The sequence below is a fragment of the Aythya ferina genome (genome assembly GCF_964211825.1).
Source record: "Aythya ferina genome assembly, chromosome: 12".
NCBI classification, from domain to species: Eukaryota; Metazoa; Chordata; class Aves; order Anseriformes; family Anatidae; genus Aythya; species Aythya ferina.
In genome coordinates this window covers 18,746,863-18,764,455 of record NC_140308.1, presented here as the reverse complement: position 1 = coordinate 18,764,455, position 17,593 = coordinate 18,746,863, and the positions used below count along the sequence as shown (strand labels likewise).

At 35.7% G+C, this 17,593-nt stretch overlaps 1 long non-coding RNA gene across 1 annotated transcript; it reads left to right on the top strand.

Moving 5' to 3' along the window:
- Positions 1-10,147: 10,147 nt before the first annotated feature.
- Positions 10,148-15,311, top strand: LOC311443661. Its single transcript, XR_014697388.1, has 3 exons — positions 10,148-10,228; positions 10,676-10,876; positions 13,933-15,311. It is a non-coding gene; the product is annotated as an uncharacterized lncRNA (long non-coding RNA).
- The last annotated feature ends 2,282 nt before the right edge of the window (positions 15,312-17,593 follow it).

Sequence of the window (17,593 nt, the reverse complement as noted above, 5' to 3'; positions counted from 1 at the left end):
TCTTCATAGATTCATTACATTTCTTTAAGATTCTGGTGGGCAAATTTCAGCTGATTTAATTGTATGAATTAGCTCATGATGATAAATGCTAAAACCAATCTAAATAGGAGGCAGTACTATTCTTCCTGGTGGCAAACAGCCATTTCAGTTTGGACAATTTTTGACACCTCATCAAAAGTGTGAGGTTCCAGAAAACTCAGCAAGCAGCATAGTAGCTCATGCCCTGTGAAACAGGGAAATCCCACCCCACTCTACTGTGCAGTACCCCATATTTATCTCTTGTTAGGTCACAGCATTTTCAACTCTCCACACACCAGTTTAGTCCAGCAAAAAAATCCATAACTACTGATTCAGGGAAGAGTCCAACATTCTCCACTATTTCTAGCATAAGGCTGAGTATGCATCATGCAGCTGAATAGTCACAACGAAGAGAAGCATGTAGGTGCATGCAAGTATGCTCACAACAACATACACCCTTCTTGTAGCACTGCCTTAACCCAGTTGGGTTGGGTCAGCCATCTGAGAAACTGCCACCTTAGCTTCAACCTTGACCTGTTGCCCAATTTAGTTCACTGCCTTGTTATACAGGTTGTTATGCCAGAACAACTGATGAAGTGCAGCAGCCAAGGGAAGGGAAGAGAAAGATGTCTCTGGATGACAACACTGTGCTCTAAACCACTGCCTTAAAAGTAGACAAGTGAGAAATTCAATTGCTCAAGGTAACCTTCATGAAATATGATAAAATTTAAGAGAAAAGCATCAAAGAAAGGAAAACAGGCTTTAATAGGAAATAAGCATTAGAAAAAAGGAACATAGTAATGACAACCAGAATGGGGGGAACTGGAATAACATTTAAAAAATTAAGTAATTTGAGTAATAAAGCATACTATTTTTTAAAAAAACTGCAAGTGATCATCTTTTTTTTTTGGTAATTCTCAGACACATTGGCCCAAATCATTGTTATTTAAAAATATGTTTGACATTCTGAAGGTGTCAATGTAACTAATTTTGTGGGACTTGGAATGAGAAACAAAGCAAGAAACAATACTACTTTTGATTTCATGTATGTGATAAAAGTTTAATGGCTTGGCCATCCATTTATTCTTTTGTAATATGGCTCAATGATGTATCTCAGTATGCTTCATTTAAAATTGAAGTCAGTCAACAGAGATCAGCTCTTCACGTTTAGTTGCTGTCATGTTTTTCTCATTCTTGATGTGAGCCATAAAACATTGTCTGACTCCTAGCCTCACTGCATCAAAAGAAATCTTACATCTCATTCCTTTGGGCTCCTCTTGCTATTGAAATATTTGATGCTAAAATAGTTTTTGCATGGCAATGTCCTCCAGAACTCCTTTGTTATACCTAAAAAGGCTCAAACCAACTGATTGTTTGGTAGAATATATTGGAAGACTTCGATGAACTGTTTAAGCACTCAGATCTGCTGAACATGGACGTTAAAATATTCAGTTCTAGAATATGGACGTTAAAATATTCACTTCTAGAATATGTTTTGATATCAACCCATAATATGTAACAATCTGGGAACCTCCTGACAAATCACTGCTTACATACAGCAAACTACTTCTGGCATCTTTGGCTAGTGGTTGATCTGGTCTTATGCCACTTCCATATGTGGTCAGAACCCCATTGCTATCTATGACATGAAAGCACAAACCTTTCTTAATTTTACCTTAAACTAGTATTTGTTTTCATGACAGAGTGTCAGTAAATGGCTGATACAGAATAGAATAAAGATAGAATAGAATAAAGCAACCAAACAGAAAACTATATAGGTGACAATAGCAATAGAAAATGGAAAAACTTCAAGCCAAATTCTCAATTCCCCAGTTGAACTTGGCCTTCAGTTTAAAACCAGAAAAGAAGAGCTGGAAGAAAAGATTATTTAAAAAAGGTGAGCATTTGCCTCTAACATATGCAATAAGGCCTTTTCCTAATGTTATTTTTCTCCCTAGCAGTAACTGCAATCCCATATTATATGGCAGTCATGGTTTATAAGAATGGCAAATTTTATAATCCCATTAGAATCTCACAAATGGTCCCTGATCTAAGACATACAATATGATCGGAACTGACAGCAATATATTCAGCTGGTAAAACACTAATCTATGGTAATTTTATCAAATTTTATCAATCCCAATAGATATCGTACTCAACTACTTCAACACAAGATTCTAGTATCAGCTGGGAAAAATATAAGTTTAGTACACAGTAACATACTAGAAACACTCACATTCAGACTCCTTCCCTGTCACCCATGCACTGACTCTTAGTACATTGAGCTGTCCACTGTGCTCATCCCACCTCTTGTTAGGATTTTTTTTAAGTCCTACTCTACTACACATTACGCTAGACGATACTGCATATCAATTATGTCCCAGTGGTTCTATTTGGGTGTGAAAGAAATGATGTGTGATACTTTTCTAGAACCACAAGATACATCTTCAATCATAAGATAGATTTCAGATTATTATTCCTTTTCATACATCTCTGCATTCTGGTGTTTATCAAGTTATCTTATTTCCAGTCCAAAAGTCAAAGGGGAGGCATTGAGCAACCTGAAACAATAAATATCTTTCCTTTAAAGCCACCCAGTTTGGCACCAACCACTGAGTAGAATTTTTAGGTAACTTCTCAAACAGTTCTCATTGCAGCAATTTCATATGATGCATGCATTTTCATATCAAGTAATTTCATCATTTCTCTCAGGCATTGGGAAGATTTTTTTTTCCCCCAAAAAAAGAGTAGTTTTAAAGTCTGCCGATTATTACTTCGGTGTCACTTTGAGAAACAGCACAACAGACCCACTGAATGTTGAGTTTTTCAGAAGAACTTTCAATCTACTCTTCAATGTAGCACTTACACTCCACCTTCATACTGCTGTCTCACCTTAACACACAATCCTCACTTGACAAAACTCATTGAGGTGATAAGGGACAGTAAAACATCATGATACTACTATGGATAAAATTTAGGTGCATGACCGATCAGAAAAGCTAAAACTAAAGGTCACAAAACCATTTCAGATTGTAGTGCAGGAATGTTTAAATGATAAATGTTATGTGCTAGAAAAGGAACATTTCCTCACACGTTTGTTTCACAATTTTACTTTTATGTTCCGAATACTATTACTTCAAAGTAATCAAATATTTAGACTGTGTGACAAATAAGCATATTACATTATTGGACTTCATGACACAGCTAAAAATTCTTATGTACACATAAGCATAACTTAATGATATCTTGATATATCAATTCAACTACTCTACTAGTAGCATTAGCATGATGTCTGACTTACTCTATATACATAATGGGTCTGTCAGTAAAATTTGGAGTTAATGAGGGAGGTTTTTTTTTTTTTTATGACCAAAATGAGATTCAAGTACTTTTCCTTGGAGATGTTGCATACCTGTCACATCTGAATGTAGAGGACTTGAAGGGGGGTGCTAAAAATCATCTGATTCTCTTTTAAATACATCACAGTGAGATCTTTTTACAGAGCTTCTTTTAAAAGCCACTGCTTTATTTTCTCCCTTATTTATCCAGCTTTGAAAGGTAAAATGAGCAGTCAAGAAACATACTAGATGAATGGAAACAGCCCAGCTGAAATCCAAAACAATCCTTTAAGTTGAAAGAATAATTTTTAAAAGATTAATTCAATCTTCTTTTTACTGTACCACACCTACCCCTCACTATGAAAGTTCTTAAATTGGGACATTTATTACCAATATCCTACAGTTAAGGCAACTTTTCTTCCTCTGAGTCTAAAGCAAAACCCTGTGCATGTATGCTCACAAAGGAAAATTGACATTTTCTGCCCACAATACAGACACTATAGATTTTGAGAGAACTCATTGCAGAGAGGCCCCTAGAGCTAGCATACAAATCTCAAAAAGCATCTGAAGGGAAAGGCACCATTAATATTAATATGCTTCCAGACAGCCAAAGATTTTTTTTTTGTTTAATATAGGTTTGTTCTCTTGTAAAAAGCTTTTATTCAAATAAAACATGAAAAAAGTAAATTTGTTTGCATTTGTTTTTCTTAGAAGGACAATGCATACCTCCAACTACTTAAAAGCTTATTGATCATCAGTAGATCACATATTAACATCTTTACTATACCAATCCAGATGAAAAAATATTTCATGGATTCTGCATATGAAAAGTCTAAAAAGCATACTACATAGAATTTGAAAGCTTAAGTTACAATAGAAAGGGATCAAATGCCTTTAACAAAATGACTGGGAAGCATTATCAGTGAGACTTGTACTTAATTTTCATTATAAATAAATAATAATAATAATAATAAAAGAGCAGCTCATTATTAGGCATTGTTCCTTTAGTTATCCTAACTCTGGTATTACATAGCCAGAGGGGAAACAAGGTTAGAAATCATTTCATATGCAGTACTCAGGCCAGGAATTGTTCTGAATGTGACAGGACAAAATAGAGGTTACATCAATTCCAGAAAGTGAACTCCAGCCTGAAGATATTATAACTAGCAGTGAGAGGATATAGAGTTTGAACAAACTTGTATCATCTGAGTGCCTTGCGTCTCAATTTGTAGAACAAACAATACAGTGAGTGATTGTATGCAAGAGAAACGGGGTTTATGCACGTGGAACCCAACTAAAATCACTGAAGTAGTTTCAGGCTACTGCATTTATATACATAATATATATTTATACATGGTAAACTGAAATGGAAAAGGAAACTATTCCTTAGTTGAAGAAATTCCTTCAACTCTTTCACTCCCCAACAGCAGAGATGCTGTTAAAATATGTAGTGCCATTTATAGCTCACCCAAGATTAATTAAAGCATCAGGAAATAAAACTCCAAAATTAGTCCTGGAAAAGCTGCAGGTGCCAAAATGCAATTTACATACTGAGGGGATGGAATATTTTAAAATTAAATATCATCATGGATCATCTACAAGAAGATAAGAGGAAAAATATACAGTACACTCCCTCAATGTGTCCTCCCCTCTCTCCCCCCCCCCCAACAGCAGCAAAAAAACACCTCATCAAACATTAGCAAAAAGATAACTACAACACAGATGATGATAGCTTTGTTAACCTTCTCATGGCACTCCACTAGCAATAACATACCGCTAGCAGAAGCCACCAAACCTAGGGAGCTAACAGCCTTCCTGAAGTGACTGCATTCTCTCTCTTGTTTTTATTACTTAATTTTCTCTACAACACTAATTCTAGCTGTTTCTTAACAATTTGTGAAGGATTTTAGAAAAACATCTCCACATCTCCTGGTCAAAGAGACAAAAGAAACATCAGCCAAATAAATACCTGCAGTATGCTTGTTTCTTTTCTGTACCTGCACTCATTTGAAAAGCTGTGGCTTGCACTCAAATCCATAGCATTCATGAAAACTTCACAGAATCATCTAGGTTGGAAGAGACTTCCAAGATCACCTAGTCCAACCTCTGACCTAACATTAACAAGCCCTCCAGGGAGGTCTTTAAAACTCAACCACTTCCCTGGGCAGCCCATTCCAATGCCTAACAACCCTTTCGGTAAGGAACAGAATCACCTAAGTTAGAAGAGACCTCCAAGAAGAGCTTACTCTTCTGCAGCCACTCTTTAGGAAGCGACAACAACGGACATTGTAGGAAATACAGAGGACAGTCTCTTAACAGCATATTTTCAATATAAGAACATAACAATTCTGTTTAATGAGATTATACTAAGTCTTCTATACATAATTGCCAAGTAATTGCCATAATTACTTTGGCACAGTCTTATATAAGCCCAACTTTTTTTTAATATTTAGAATTTTTATTTATTTATTTTTTAATAGTATCACAAGCTATATGGAGGGCTGACATAGCAAAAGACGCAGCTCTATATACATATGGCACATCTGACAAGTTTGCTACTCAGAGACACTACGTTGTATCAGGAACAGCCAATAAATAATCCAGGTAAATATTGCCGTATGGATGCAATTGCCTCAAGTGGTTTAATTGCTAGTCTATAACTAGTCAATCTGGCATTGGAAAGTTGACATGGAGGAAATAAGACAACAATTCAGAACATTCAGTCTCCAAAAATGAAAATTCCCATTGATTAGGATATCATGGCAAGCCTTCCCAGCCCTCCTGGAATGATCAGAATCATTCTTACATGGCCTTGTCTTTTGCTTAAATATCTCCACAAGATATTCAGGTATAACTTCCACAAACTAGGAATGCTTCAGTAAGTTCTTTTGGGATTCATGATCACAACTTCAAGGCACTGAAAAATATGATCCTTTTGAACTACACAGAACTTAGGTCAGGGAGATCACTCACCAATTACCATAGCAGGCATAACAGTAAACAACAGATTACATTAATCTTCTTTATGACAACAGGTCAGAGCAGTGAGAACTAAAAGCAAACTAGAAACACCTTCTCCATTTCCCATCCACCACCAATTAGAGCTGCACATCAAACCTTGTCAGATCTAATCTTTAACTTCAGTGTTTTTGTTCTGTCTAAAGCTCATTTTCCACCTGCAACTTCTTTGTGTCTCTAAGTCAAGCACTTACAGGTATGGTTGTAAAAACTGGCATTCATCATCGAAATACAACTAAGAGCAACAATGAAAATAAGAGGAATGGAATAAGCATTCTGTCTTGGAGAAAGAACAAAATATTCCCACAAAATAGAAAAGTGCTGTGAATAGACTTGAAAGAAAATTACTGTAATTTTAAAAAATTTTACTAGCTTACATTCTACATAATAATTCTACAGCCACTGCAGCTCTTTTTAGAACCATGTTTTATTATTTTCTTTTTAAATCTGTATTCATTATCTGAGCTATTTATACAATCTGTATTGTCAACATCTCTATTTAGTATATATAAAAATCTTGGCTATCAAGAAGGCAAAGGAGGGTAGGGAAATATCCATATCAAATCAAGTTCTTCAGGGTGTTAGCATATGCTGTCTCTCAAGTGTGTTTAGGATTAAGTCCACATTCTGGAGACAAAATATTACTACGTTCCTTCCAGGTCATACTGAATTTCCATGTCTAATTCCTAAAGGCAGTTACTCTATTGAGATTGCTCAAGTGGAAAACTAGACTGCTTACAGGTAAGCAAACAAAACTCATCCTTCAGTTACCTCACAGACTGGTTTTCATAGTATCAGCATGCACAAGTACGTTAGAATACTTATCTCATTCCTTGTCTGTTCTAGAGAACACATATTTTTCTTTAAAGATTCCAGTTACAAATGTTGTATTGCCATTTATATATAATCTGACTACCATATACAAAATATTTTCTTTAGGCCTAAACATTTCAGTCAGACTCTTCAAAATACTACTGCAGAACTATATACAGATGAATTCTTCCTAGGCTATCTGGTTAGTACCATCAAATAATATTATTTTTGCTGTAAATATTCACAAATGGTTGATGTGAGAGTTGTATGGACTTTATAGCCTGAAATAACTTTCTCAACTTTGAATTGCTAATTATTTAAATGGAATTTGTCTAGAACAGGTTGGTTTCATTATCTTAAGTTGAGACATGCATCACAGGCTGTGAGTGGTAGGTCTTGAATTTAAAACCTCTTTCTCAATTGAAGAGTTCCTCCAACGTAATCTAAAGCACAGCAGGCATACTTTTTATCCAAATGACTTGAATCACCCTGGGAAAACATAATGAGGGCTTCCTCACATGAATTAGAGATTTGAAGTTTAGCAAATTCAGAATGAGCACTCTTCAATTTTCTAGCCTAGAGAGCCAATAGCACTTTCCACTACTACAACTGCTCACCTAAGCAAAAACCAAATTCACAGCCCACACTTTGGAACTTATTCAATTCCCTTTTGTGAAAAATCATTCATCCAAGAATTGTCAGAAGAAGCTTTATGCCTTTTTAAAATAAATGATTTCTGGAAAAAAAAAAAAAAAAGTCAGAAGACGGGTCAGAGTATAAGGATTCTAGAATAGCAACTAGGTAAGAATAAATGAAATTGTAAGTAAAAGTTAATGACCTGTGTATGGAAAAGATACTAGTTTTTGTTTGTTTGTTTACTTTTTCCCCACTAAAATTATTCTGGACAAAGAAATAAATTACTAATACTGTGGAAGGAAAACCTATTTACTTTGAAGGATGCTCTTCTTCAATGTTTGCCCCTTACCATAAATGAATCAAAGTGTATGTTTGCTTCAAACATTGCCACAGACCACATTTATTTCTACTAAGTTGAAGATACTAGCTGAAGCAAAGTAGTACTTATACATGAGGGAATCAGATTTTTCCCTGTATTTGTTGAAGAATCAATATTTCTAAATTCTTAATCTTCACTTGCAGTTTACCTTATGTTTTTGTAGTAATTGGAATCTCCAAATACTACTATTACAAGGACTTAAGAATAAAACCTAGAGTATTCTTTGTATTTTTCCTTGCTGTATGAATAAAAATTACATAAAGTATAATTGGAGGAGAGCATAATTTTCCCTGTCTTAAGTATGCTCTCACAGAGGTGCAAACAACATCGCTTATTGGCTCGGCTCTGGTCAGCAGTGGGGCAGCTTCTACATTCTTCTCACAGAAGCCACCACTATGGTCCCCTGCTACCAAAACCTTGCCACATAAACCCACTACACTCATGTAGTCAATACATTTGTTTTTGCATAACTGCAGACTATTATACGACTATGAGATATGTGCACGCTACTTAATGGTTACTCATGAACAGCACTGGTGTCCCATAATGATTTTTTCCAACCAGTCTCTTAGAAGGAATAATCTGACAAGTGAAAGTATATTAAGAATAAAGTCACTTTGCTCTAGCATCCAGGAGACATAGGTTAGTTTTTCTCTCTTCAGTGATTTTATGAAGGGCATGTATATGTACAGTCTTTTTGTGATTGAAGGAAAGTACTTTCACCAAGTCTTGATCAGAGGCAATATATAAATAAACAGCATATTTAAATAATTTTACATTTTACAAAATGTTGCATTTTGTTAACGTTTATGATTTTGTCAGCACAAAACTTTTGCTTAACTTATAAGAAGGGGGAAAAGTCAAGATTTTTAACTACTCATGAGGTTATGTTGTTGCTAGAATTATTCAAGCTAAATAGAGCAGTAGTTGTTGCAATGCTAAACAAACAAACCTCTTTGAACAGAAGCTTTCATTTTATTGCAGCTAGAATATCGCCATCAATTTCTACAGTTTTCTGTAAAACACCTTCTGCAAGCTATCTACTGAGATTTACATATTTATACACCTAAAAAAAATCAGCTTATCATCAGGACAAGTAAAATACTACATATGTACATAGTAATGAGAATACAAGAACTGTACCTAGGGAATCTTGACAACTCAGGCAGAAGCTGGGCTTAGGGAAAACGAACGTGCTTGGAGATACAGGATACTGGCTCAGGCAAACTGACGAGACAGACTGCATGAGGGGTTGCCCATGTGGGTGGGTAGCAGGAGATTGGTAGGGTCTGAATGCCCGAGAAACTAGAAAATAACTTTGCAGATGGGCTTAGTGCTGCAAACTGCAGGAGAATGGGAAGGAGACTAGTCACAAGGCTATGGCCTCCTACACCTGCATGTCAGCAGAGGCAAGGCAGGGCCTCAGGTGGGTGGAAAGTGCAGCTGGTGCTGTTGCCCTGTGCCCAGATGGGGATCACAGCACAAGCAGCCTGCAGGGAAGCAGCCTTTAGCAGCCCTGGTAAAAGTTGTTCAGATTTATTCAGGAAGCTCAAATCCATTTTTCTGCTACATCAGTTTTCAGTTTTAGACTTTTCCATCACTAGCTGTCCCCAAAGTTCAAAAAACTTCATTTGCATATATATCCTATTCAGTCAAAGTGCAAACAGCCCCTTACATACATAATTGGTTACTTCCGTAGTCATCTGCCTGGCTGACATCAGACAAACAAAAGATGAGCACTTTTATATACAGATCCTCTAACGTATTTCTTTAATGCTACCCTTTCCAAGTCATTTCAACTGTTTCAGTTGAGCAAGCAGAAACAGCTGCTGTGGATGAAGCAAGCTCCAGACCTCTTGCTTGCTTTGTGGAGCAACATAAGACCAAACCACAACCCAGGGAGAATAAAAAGCCCACCAGATCTATTACTATGTTTATTTTAAAAGAAATATAGTGGCAAGATATTCTTTATGAGAACGAGCAGACTAGAGGGAATTAGTGTGGCTCTCATGGGGCCCCACCTGAGGTGGGTGGGAAAGTGTGAGGCGCAGCAGGGTCTCGTGTGGGCCGCCCTCCATTTTGAGAAACATGGCTTCAGCAAAGCCGAAGAAAATACCTGGAAGGGCTCAGTGCCTGTGGCCAGTGCTGAGCTGCGCTGATGTTTCTAGCAGCCCCCCTCTTTGGGATGGAACCTGGGTGGTTGCACTGAAGGGGAAATAGCAACCCTCCATGCTATGCCTGCCTCAGGTGAAGAGCTGCCCTCGTGGCTGCTGTCAGCTGAGGAGAAAGGGTGGGGCAGGGAGGGAGGCTGTGATGGAGGGAAGCTGCCCTCATGCCTCCTCCTCCTCCACTGTAGTGCACTGTAGTGCTGCTACTGTCCTGAGGAAGTGGTATGAAGAGGTCCTGTTTTCCTTACCCCCTTGTGTCAGCTGTTTACTGTTTCCCCCTTTTCGGGGCTGTGGTGACTTTTTAGGGGCTGCTTCAGGAAAAGTTTGGGAGAGGAACATGCTTTTCCTCAGGTATAGGAACATCACAGTGGTTTAGGGTGGCCTTGTTTCAGTCCCCTTCTTTAGGAGCTCCTGGTTTTGAAGAGAATGAGGAATTCCTGCAAGTCTTCTGAGGAGAATGCTGCCCACCCCTCAGATGAGGAAGAAGGTCCCTGTGGAGATAGAAGGTGGGTGCTAAGTGAAGAAGATGGACAGTTAGAGACAGGGTGGTTCACAGGCTGGGGGGCTGCCTGCAGTCATGGCCCATTTATGAGTGCCTTCAACAAACTTCCCTAAATCAAAAATATCTATGCAGTTCTTTACTGTCAGCTGCCATGTATATAAAATTAATTATTGTGACAGAGTAATATGGAGGTCACAAAACTGCAAAGTAATGGGAAAGAACAAATCAGAAATCATTAGGTTAGCTTATTAAGGACAGTATTCAAACCATAGTAAGGGTGACTCTAACGTGCTGTAATTTTGGATCAAGAATGGACTAGGTTGATCTCTTTAGTAGTTTTTATGGTCTACGAGGTCTATAACTTAAACCATTTAAATTAATTTGAGCACGTTATTATTCAAAAGCAGAGAAGTTATGCTAATAAGATTATTGTTATATTAAAAATGGTGCTAATTTGAGGCTTCTAAGAATACAAATGTACAGCTCAAATGTTATGTTCTCATTAGTCACACAGTAGAGCATGACATAAAGTAGGTACTTCGTCATTGTTAGAAACAAAATGGCTTGAATGAACAATAGATTACACATTTTTCCATTAGGGGAGGGGACACACTTGTCAGCAAAACAAAGTGGTTCTGAAGAAAACATTAGTGACTAAAAATAAGAATGGAAAGTTGTTGCCTGTAGAAGTAGAAGGGGGGAAAAATGTGACACAACTATATTGTTATTTGCTGGATACATTTTGAAACTATTTTTAAGTGTTACTTTTAGCAAAGAGTTTCTGTTCTTAGACTGGGTTTTCTTTGGGGAAATATGCAACGGAAGAGAAGGTAGGTGTCCTTTAATCATGGATTATTTCATTAATATCTTGGTACTCTTTCCTCAAAAAAACTTTTCTTCCTCATGATAAAATGTCATATGTACAAATGCAGTTTGGAATATTTATACTTAATAATTGGAAAAGCAATACTATAATTAATCTTCCTTATAATTTAGCCATGGAGAGGTTTTTAACGGTTTTATAATGACACCTTGAGGAAAACATACAATTAAAATGTAAAACTGCTTTTGAACTTCAGAAAAAGAGTGGAAGTGTGCTTTTACTTTGTATTTAAGACTGATTTCCTATATAGACATTGTTTAAGTGTGTTTAAACGTAACTTACGTAACTTTTTTTTTGTTTTTTTTGAAAGCAAATGTGTGATAGAGTACTTTTTGAAAACATTTGATGCATCTGCTGGGCTTAATAATGGATAGGTAAAATTGTTGTGAACTGTGTCATCTCCCAAAGACCTCCACTCGCTGTCAGTTTCCCTGGATGGAAAATAGTTTTGATCAGGAAGCTTATGCTTACAGAACTGCACTAGTGTTTGGCTTGTTAGTCTTGACTAAGAATAAAAACTGGATCTCTGGTACCCATGAGATGTGTTTAAATAAAAATAAATAAATTAAAAAAATATTAAAAAAAAAAAAAGGATAAATAGATCCAGATAGATTAACAGATGTAACATTTCCCCCCTTTATTTTCATACCAGCTCTCTCTTGATATTGGTATTTCATGGCTGTTGTCTTCCTTTGGCTGCCACTTTGGATTAATTATCTAGAAGTTGTTAAACAGACCTAAATCAGTTTATCAGAATAGTCTCAGCTTTGATGTATTTTAGGAAGCTAGTTTCTATTTTTGGACAGTCTTGAAAGGAATGGAATATCTTTGTTCAGGATATTTTAGGAAGGTTATCTTTATCATTTAATTTAGTATAGTCGTTCTCTCATATTTGTTTTTTGGATGTCTTGAACTTGACTTTTTCTCCAACCTATGTGAGTAGTACACTTAACCCTTGAATAAAACTTAAGGGTAGTTCTTTTAAACAGGTTTCATCTGTTATTATCGTTTAGAATAATTCAAGTGCTGAAATTGATTATTTCACTTGTGAATATTGATGAGTTTCTCCTTGACAGTTGGTATGGATAATATCCCCTTAATGTCAGTAGTTCAAATAAAATCTTTTAGCTGTCTCACTGATAAAAATGTGAAAAATATGCTTTAAAATCAACTTTCTTCATATATTCTGTGACGCATATTAAAGTATATAACCCTTCACGTGCAGATTGCTGAATTATTGTTGTTAATTCGAAACATCTTCTTATAATAATACTGCAGCTAAACTGCACGTTAATCATAACTTGCATTTGCAGATAGTGTATGTTCAAGTTTCTTAGGTAGTTATTTTTGAGGTAAAGCTGTTAGCTAGCATCTAGAAACTTGTCTTAGAAGTGAGAATTTAAAACTGTTATTTGCACAGAAGGCTATTTTGGATGCTGTGAATAGGAAAACGGTTCACTGTAAAGTAAATCTTAGTGTCACATGAGCAACTACTATTGATAGCATTTCAAGTACAGTTCTGAGAATAAGGAATCCAGACTGAGATTGTTCTCAGTCTCTGAGTCTTGTGATGCAATTTGAGTCTTCAGATGGTGGGTAATTTTTTAGGCTCTGGAAACTGTAGTATCTAGGGAGAATGAAATGAATAGAAAGCTTCAACCTTAATTATAAATTTTCTTGCCTTTGTGAATACAACTTTTGTACTTTAACGTGATCACTGCTCCTCTTCTATCTGTAACGAAAGCTGTATAGATTAGACAGAGATGTAAGTACTGAGGAAAAGGACATTTAGCACAATTTATAATTGTCTTATTCAAGTTCTCTGAAGGCATTCTATCAGAACAGCTAGAAAGCTGAATAAAAACCAAAGAATGCATCTGAGTTGAATTGATGTAGCATGTATGTTGATTGCAATCAAAAAAGTTTGTGGCTGGCATAAATTAAATGGGAAATGATTTAATGTAAATTGTTTTTGTCAGTAACAGTAGACTTGAATTCTGTTGAGCTGCTTATTTGATGTGCAAAGACTGGCATTCTTATTGCTTTTACTGTTCGGAGCACGTTATCCTGAAAGGATAAAATTGCTTTTAGTATATAGTGTGGGTTGTTTGTTTGTTTGTTTTTGTGGAAGTAGACTTTCTAAAATCATTTTGTTGCAATTACTTTTTCATTTACAGCCTTTATTGTTGGAGAATTTGCACAGGGAGAAAAAAAAAAACAACAACAACAAAAAAACAAATTTAATGCATGGCAGTAAAGCTGAAATCTGAATCGTCAAAAATGAAGCTTTTAATGTCAGAGTGACTGCCAAAAAAGGATTGTTGAGAAGCTGGAAGGTCTGACTATGTGTCCGTTACAAGCCTCTACAAACACAATGATGGCATCTGTAGTATAATTGGTGACTACTGTAGCTGTGCTGACAAAAACTGCTTACCTATACACATGCACAACCCAAAATAGGGTTGTGATGACGTGGCTAATTATAGTTCTTTAGCCTGCATTAAATGAATGATTGTCAGACAGGTCAAGACGAGGTGATATGACATAAGCAAAGCCCAATAATTTGAATACCAGAAACTATGTTATTAACTATCTAATGTTAATAGCTTTGAGATGTTCTTTTTTATATGTGCTGACGTGCATGTGCTTTAGGTAATATTGCAATTCTATTTGCAGTAATTCTACTGTAATTCCTAAAAAGGGAAGTAAATTGTAGACGGAACTAGATTGCCTCTATTTTGATTTGGTGTTGGTAGTGATGCAACTTTTGTGTAACTCTTGTGATGCTCTGATGCCAGATTAAGGTGACACTGTGGTTGCTATCCTGCCTTTTGGTTTCACTAGAATGAGTTTTGAAATAGAGTTTAAAAAAAATAAATAATGTTTGAACACATTATTAAAGGGAACTTATGAATCCTAGAAGATGCTACCTTTCTAACCCAGTTAAGTTAAAATCTTGGCTATATAAATTACAGATATTTATTCAAGTACTTTAGCTTCTTATAAGTGACGTATAAGAGGCAGCTGCAGATTACGTTTTCACTGTGATCTTGGGACAGATTGATTTTTCCCATTGTATCTCTTTTAAACTCTGCTGAGGTAATCTGTGGTCATGAAAATATTCAGAACCTGAGACCTTGTCAGCACAGATAATGGTGATTAAAGTTTATGCAACAGTTTCCTTACTTTGCTAGGTATTTACTGCATACATTCAGACTGGAATCTTGAAGGTAGGTGTTCTTGAGTGCACTAGAACAGTAGGATGGTGCAAAGTGCCTTTTGTGCTTCCTAGTCATGCAATAGTTCACAGCCCTAACTGGTCCATGTTAGACAAAGCCTTAGTAAATAACAAGAACATGAGTAATAAAATGTCTTGACATACTGAGTTAGCATCATTATATTTTATGATTGGCATTAACTTCACAAAAATATATCTTACAGAAGAATGCAGTTCCCTTAAGAAATAGGCCTTTTCTTCTGTTTGTTTTCTATCCCATTAGACATTCTAATATGGCTAGAGAAGCAGTTGGAGGAAAAAAAAAAAAAAGCTGCTGAATCACACTGGAGTCTCTATTTTCAAACACAGACTGCATACAAAACAGGGTAATAGAAGAAAGCAAGCCCTACTTATAATGCATGCTCAATTAAAAATGTCCAAGTATACCCAGTCTTTCAAGTTTTTTATAAAATAATTTGCTTCTAATATCTACAGTTACTAACAAGCAGTACATAAGCCTTAAGTCTTTAAGAAATATTTTTCCAAGCATGATTACAGGAAAATTCTTAATACGAAGATGGTACTTAACAGAACTGTCAATTCCAATGATAAATGACCATTTAACACACAATTTCTTGTGCATTTAATACGCAGAAAAACAATTATAATTCTTAATTAACAGACCAGCACATAAAAAATCATTTCCTAATGTAGTTACTAATTTCCTTTAAGGAAACTTCTATATACATCTACATTCTCCATGGAGCTTGTGTAGAGCTGTATTGCAGATAAGTCTTTTTCAGGGGAAAAAAAGTGTTTGGTTTTTAAAGTTGCTCTTTCAACAAGGTTAAATTAAGCTTGACTATGATTGTGGGTTGCACTGCATTAAGTAACTTGTTTATTTTATCTTCGTTACAGTATAAAGCCAATAAAGGTCAAATCCAGTGATTGCACATGATGTAGGGGGTTTGAGTCAATTTTGAAGTTGTCTTCTCATCCCTCTCTTAATTTGTCTTGTGATTTATGGTCAATTGTATTTTCTTGCATAATCTACTTTTAATCTACAGCTTCTCAGAATTGCAACCTTGGTAGCCTTATAAAGAAGGTTAAAATGTCAATAGTCTCATTTTTATGAGAACTTGCTTGAAAGTTGCATCTCAAACTTAAACAATACACCAGAAAACATTATTCCTTTCCAGACTATGCTGGCTGACTGTTCAGGTTATGTTAGAAACCTAAGTTAACCCATATTTTTTAAGGATGAATGGTATTACTTTGGAATATTACCATTCTGTATATAACTCTCAAGTAGTGCATGGTGTTTTATCAAAATGGACCTCTGTCCATGGTCTGCCTCAGCTTCCTTCGGTGCATGTAAATGGGACGACTGAATTATTTACAATTTTTCTAGCTATAGATATTACTATTTGAGTCTTAATTTAAAAAACATATGTGCACAGAAGCACAAGTCAAATGCTATAAAGTTTCTGAGAGACAGGGATAAAATACATCGGATATGAAAGACTGCATATGTTTAGAGGCGCCTCTGGTCCATTAAGCTGATGCCTCCAGGGACTGCTATAAATTGCTGTTTTTTAGCTAAACATTTTATCTTATTCATATGTAACATGAAAGAGGAATTTCCTTCACAGGAATGTAAATTATGCTTTTAATTTCTTTCTTCCTTACCTCCCTCAGTCATAACGTGAAAGTATTTTAGAAATTCAAACTCCACAGTTGCAAGATAAATTCAATGTGCTTCCAAAGAGAGAGGATTGCATACACTGACTTCTTTGTTTTGTCTCCCCTCCCACTCTCTATAAAATGGAATTAATTTGAAGAAAAACAAAAATTGAGGAGGGAGAATGAGCATGTGTTTGTTTTGTTTAGCAAAAAAACTTGAACACAATTGTATTAATGAAAATAGTCTTGCATGTCTGCCAGTTGCTCTCAGTTTTACAAGTTTACCATAAAAACAACTCTAGTGAACTGATTTTATTCCTTCACATAATCATATGAGCAAAACTCCATTGTGCTCAAGGCAGAATGCATGTAGAAGCCCTATTAAAATGGGCATGAAAGCTTACATGGGTAGGGGAAGAATTCTAAGTACTGAGCAATCCAGAACTTCCCATTTTACAAAATTTACTTAATTCCTTAATGACAGCCTCAGTAAGTTGACATATATCATTGTAATGCTTGAAAAATAGAATTGGAGGATGACCTAAAATTTGAAATCTAATCTCAGTATCTGAACAAGGAAAACTGTATTTAAACTTTATAAATTCTGTTTTGCAAAATTATGTCTTTCTTTAACTGAAGCCAAAGGAAAAGGTTTAGAGATGAAAATAGCAGTTAATACCCTTCTAAGAGAAGCTGGACACTTAGAATTCATGCTTACACCTTTTTGAAAGATTTTTTTTTTTTCCATAGTCTTGAGTTCATTTTCTATTAATTTACTTTAATTCACTCATTAAAATACTTGTCTGAAATGATGCATCTCTAATACGATGGCACTGCATTTGTGTGTCCAGATATAGCAGAGGACTAGGGAATTAAAAAAAAAAAAAAAAAAAAAAAAAAAGCTCTTCTAAAATATTGAAGTATTACAAACTGAACTA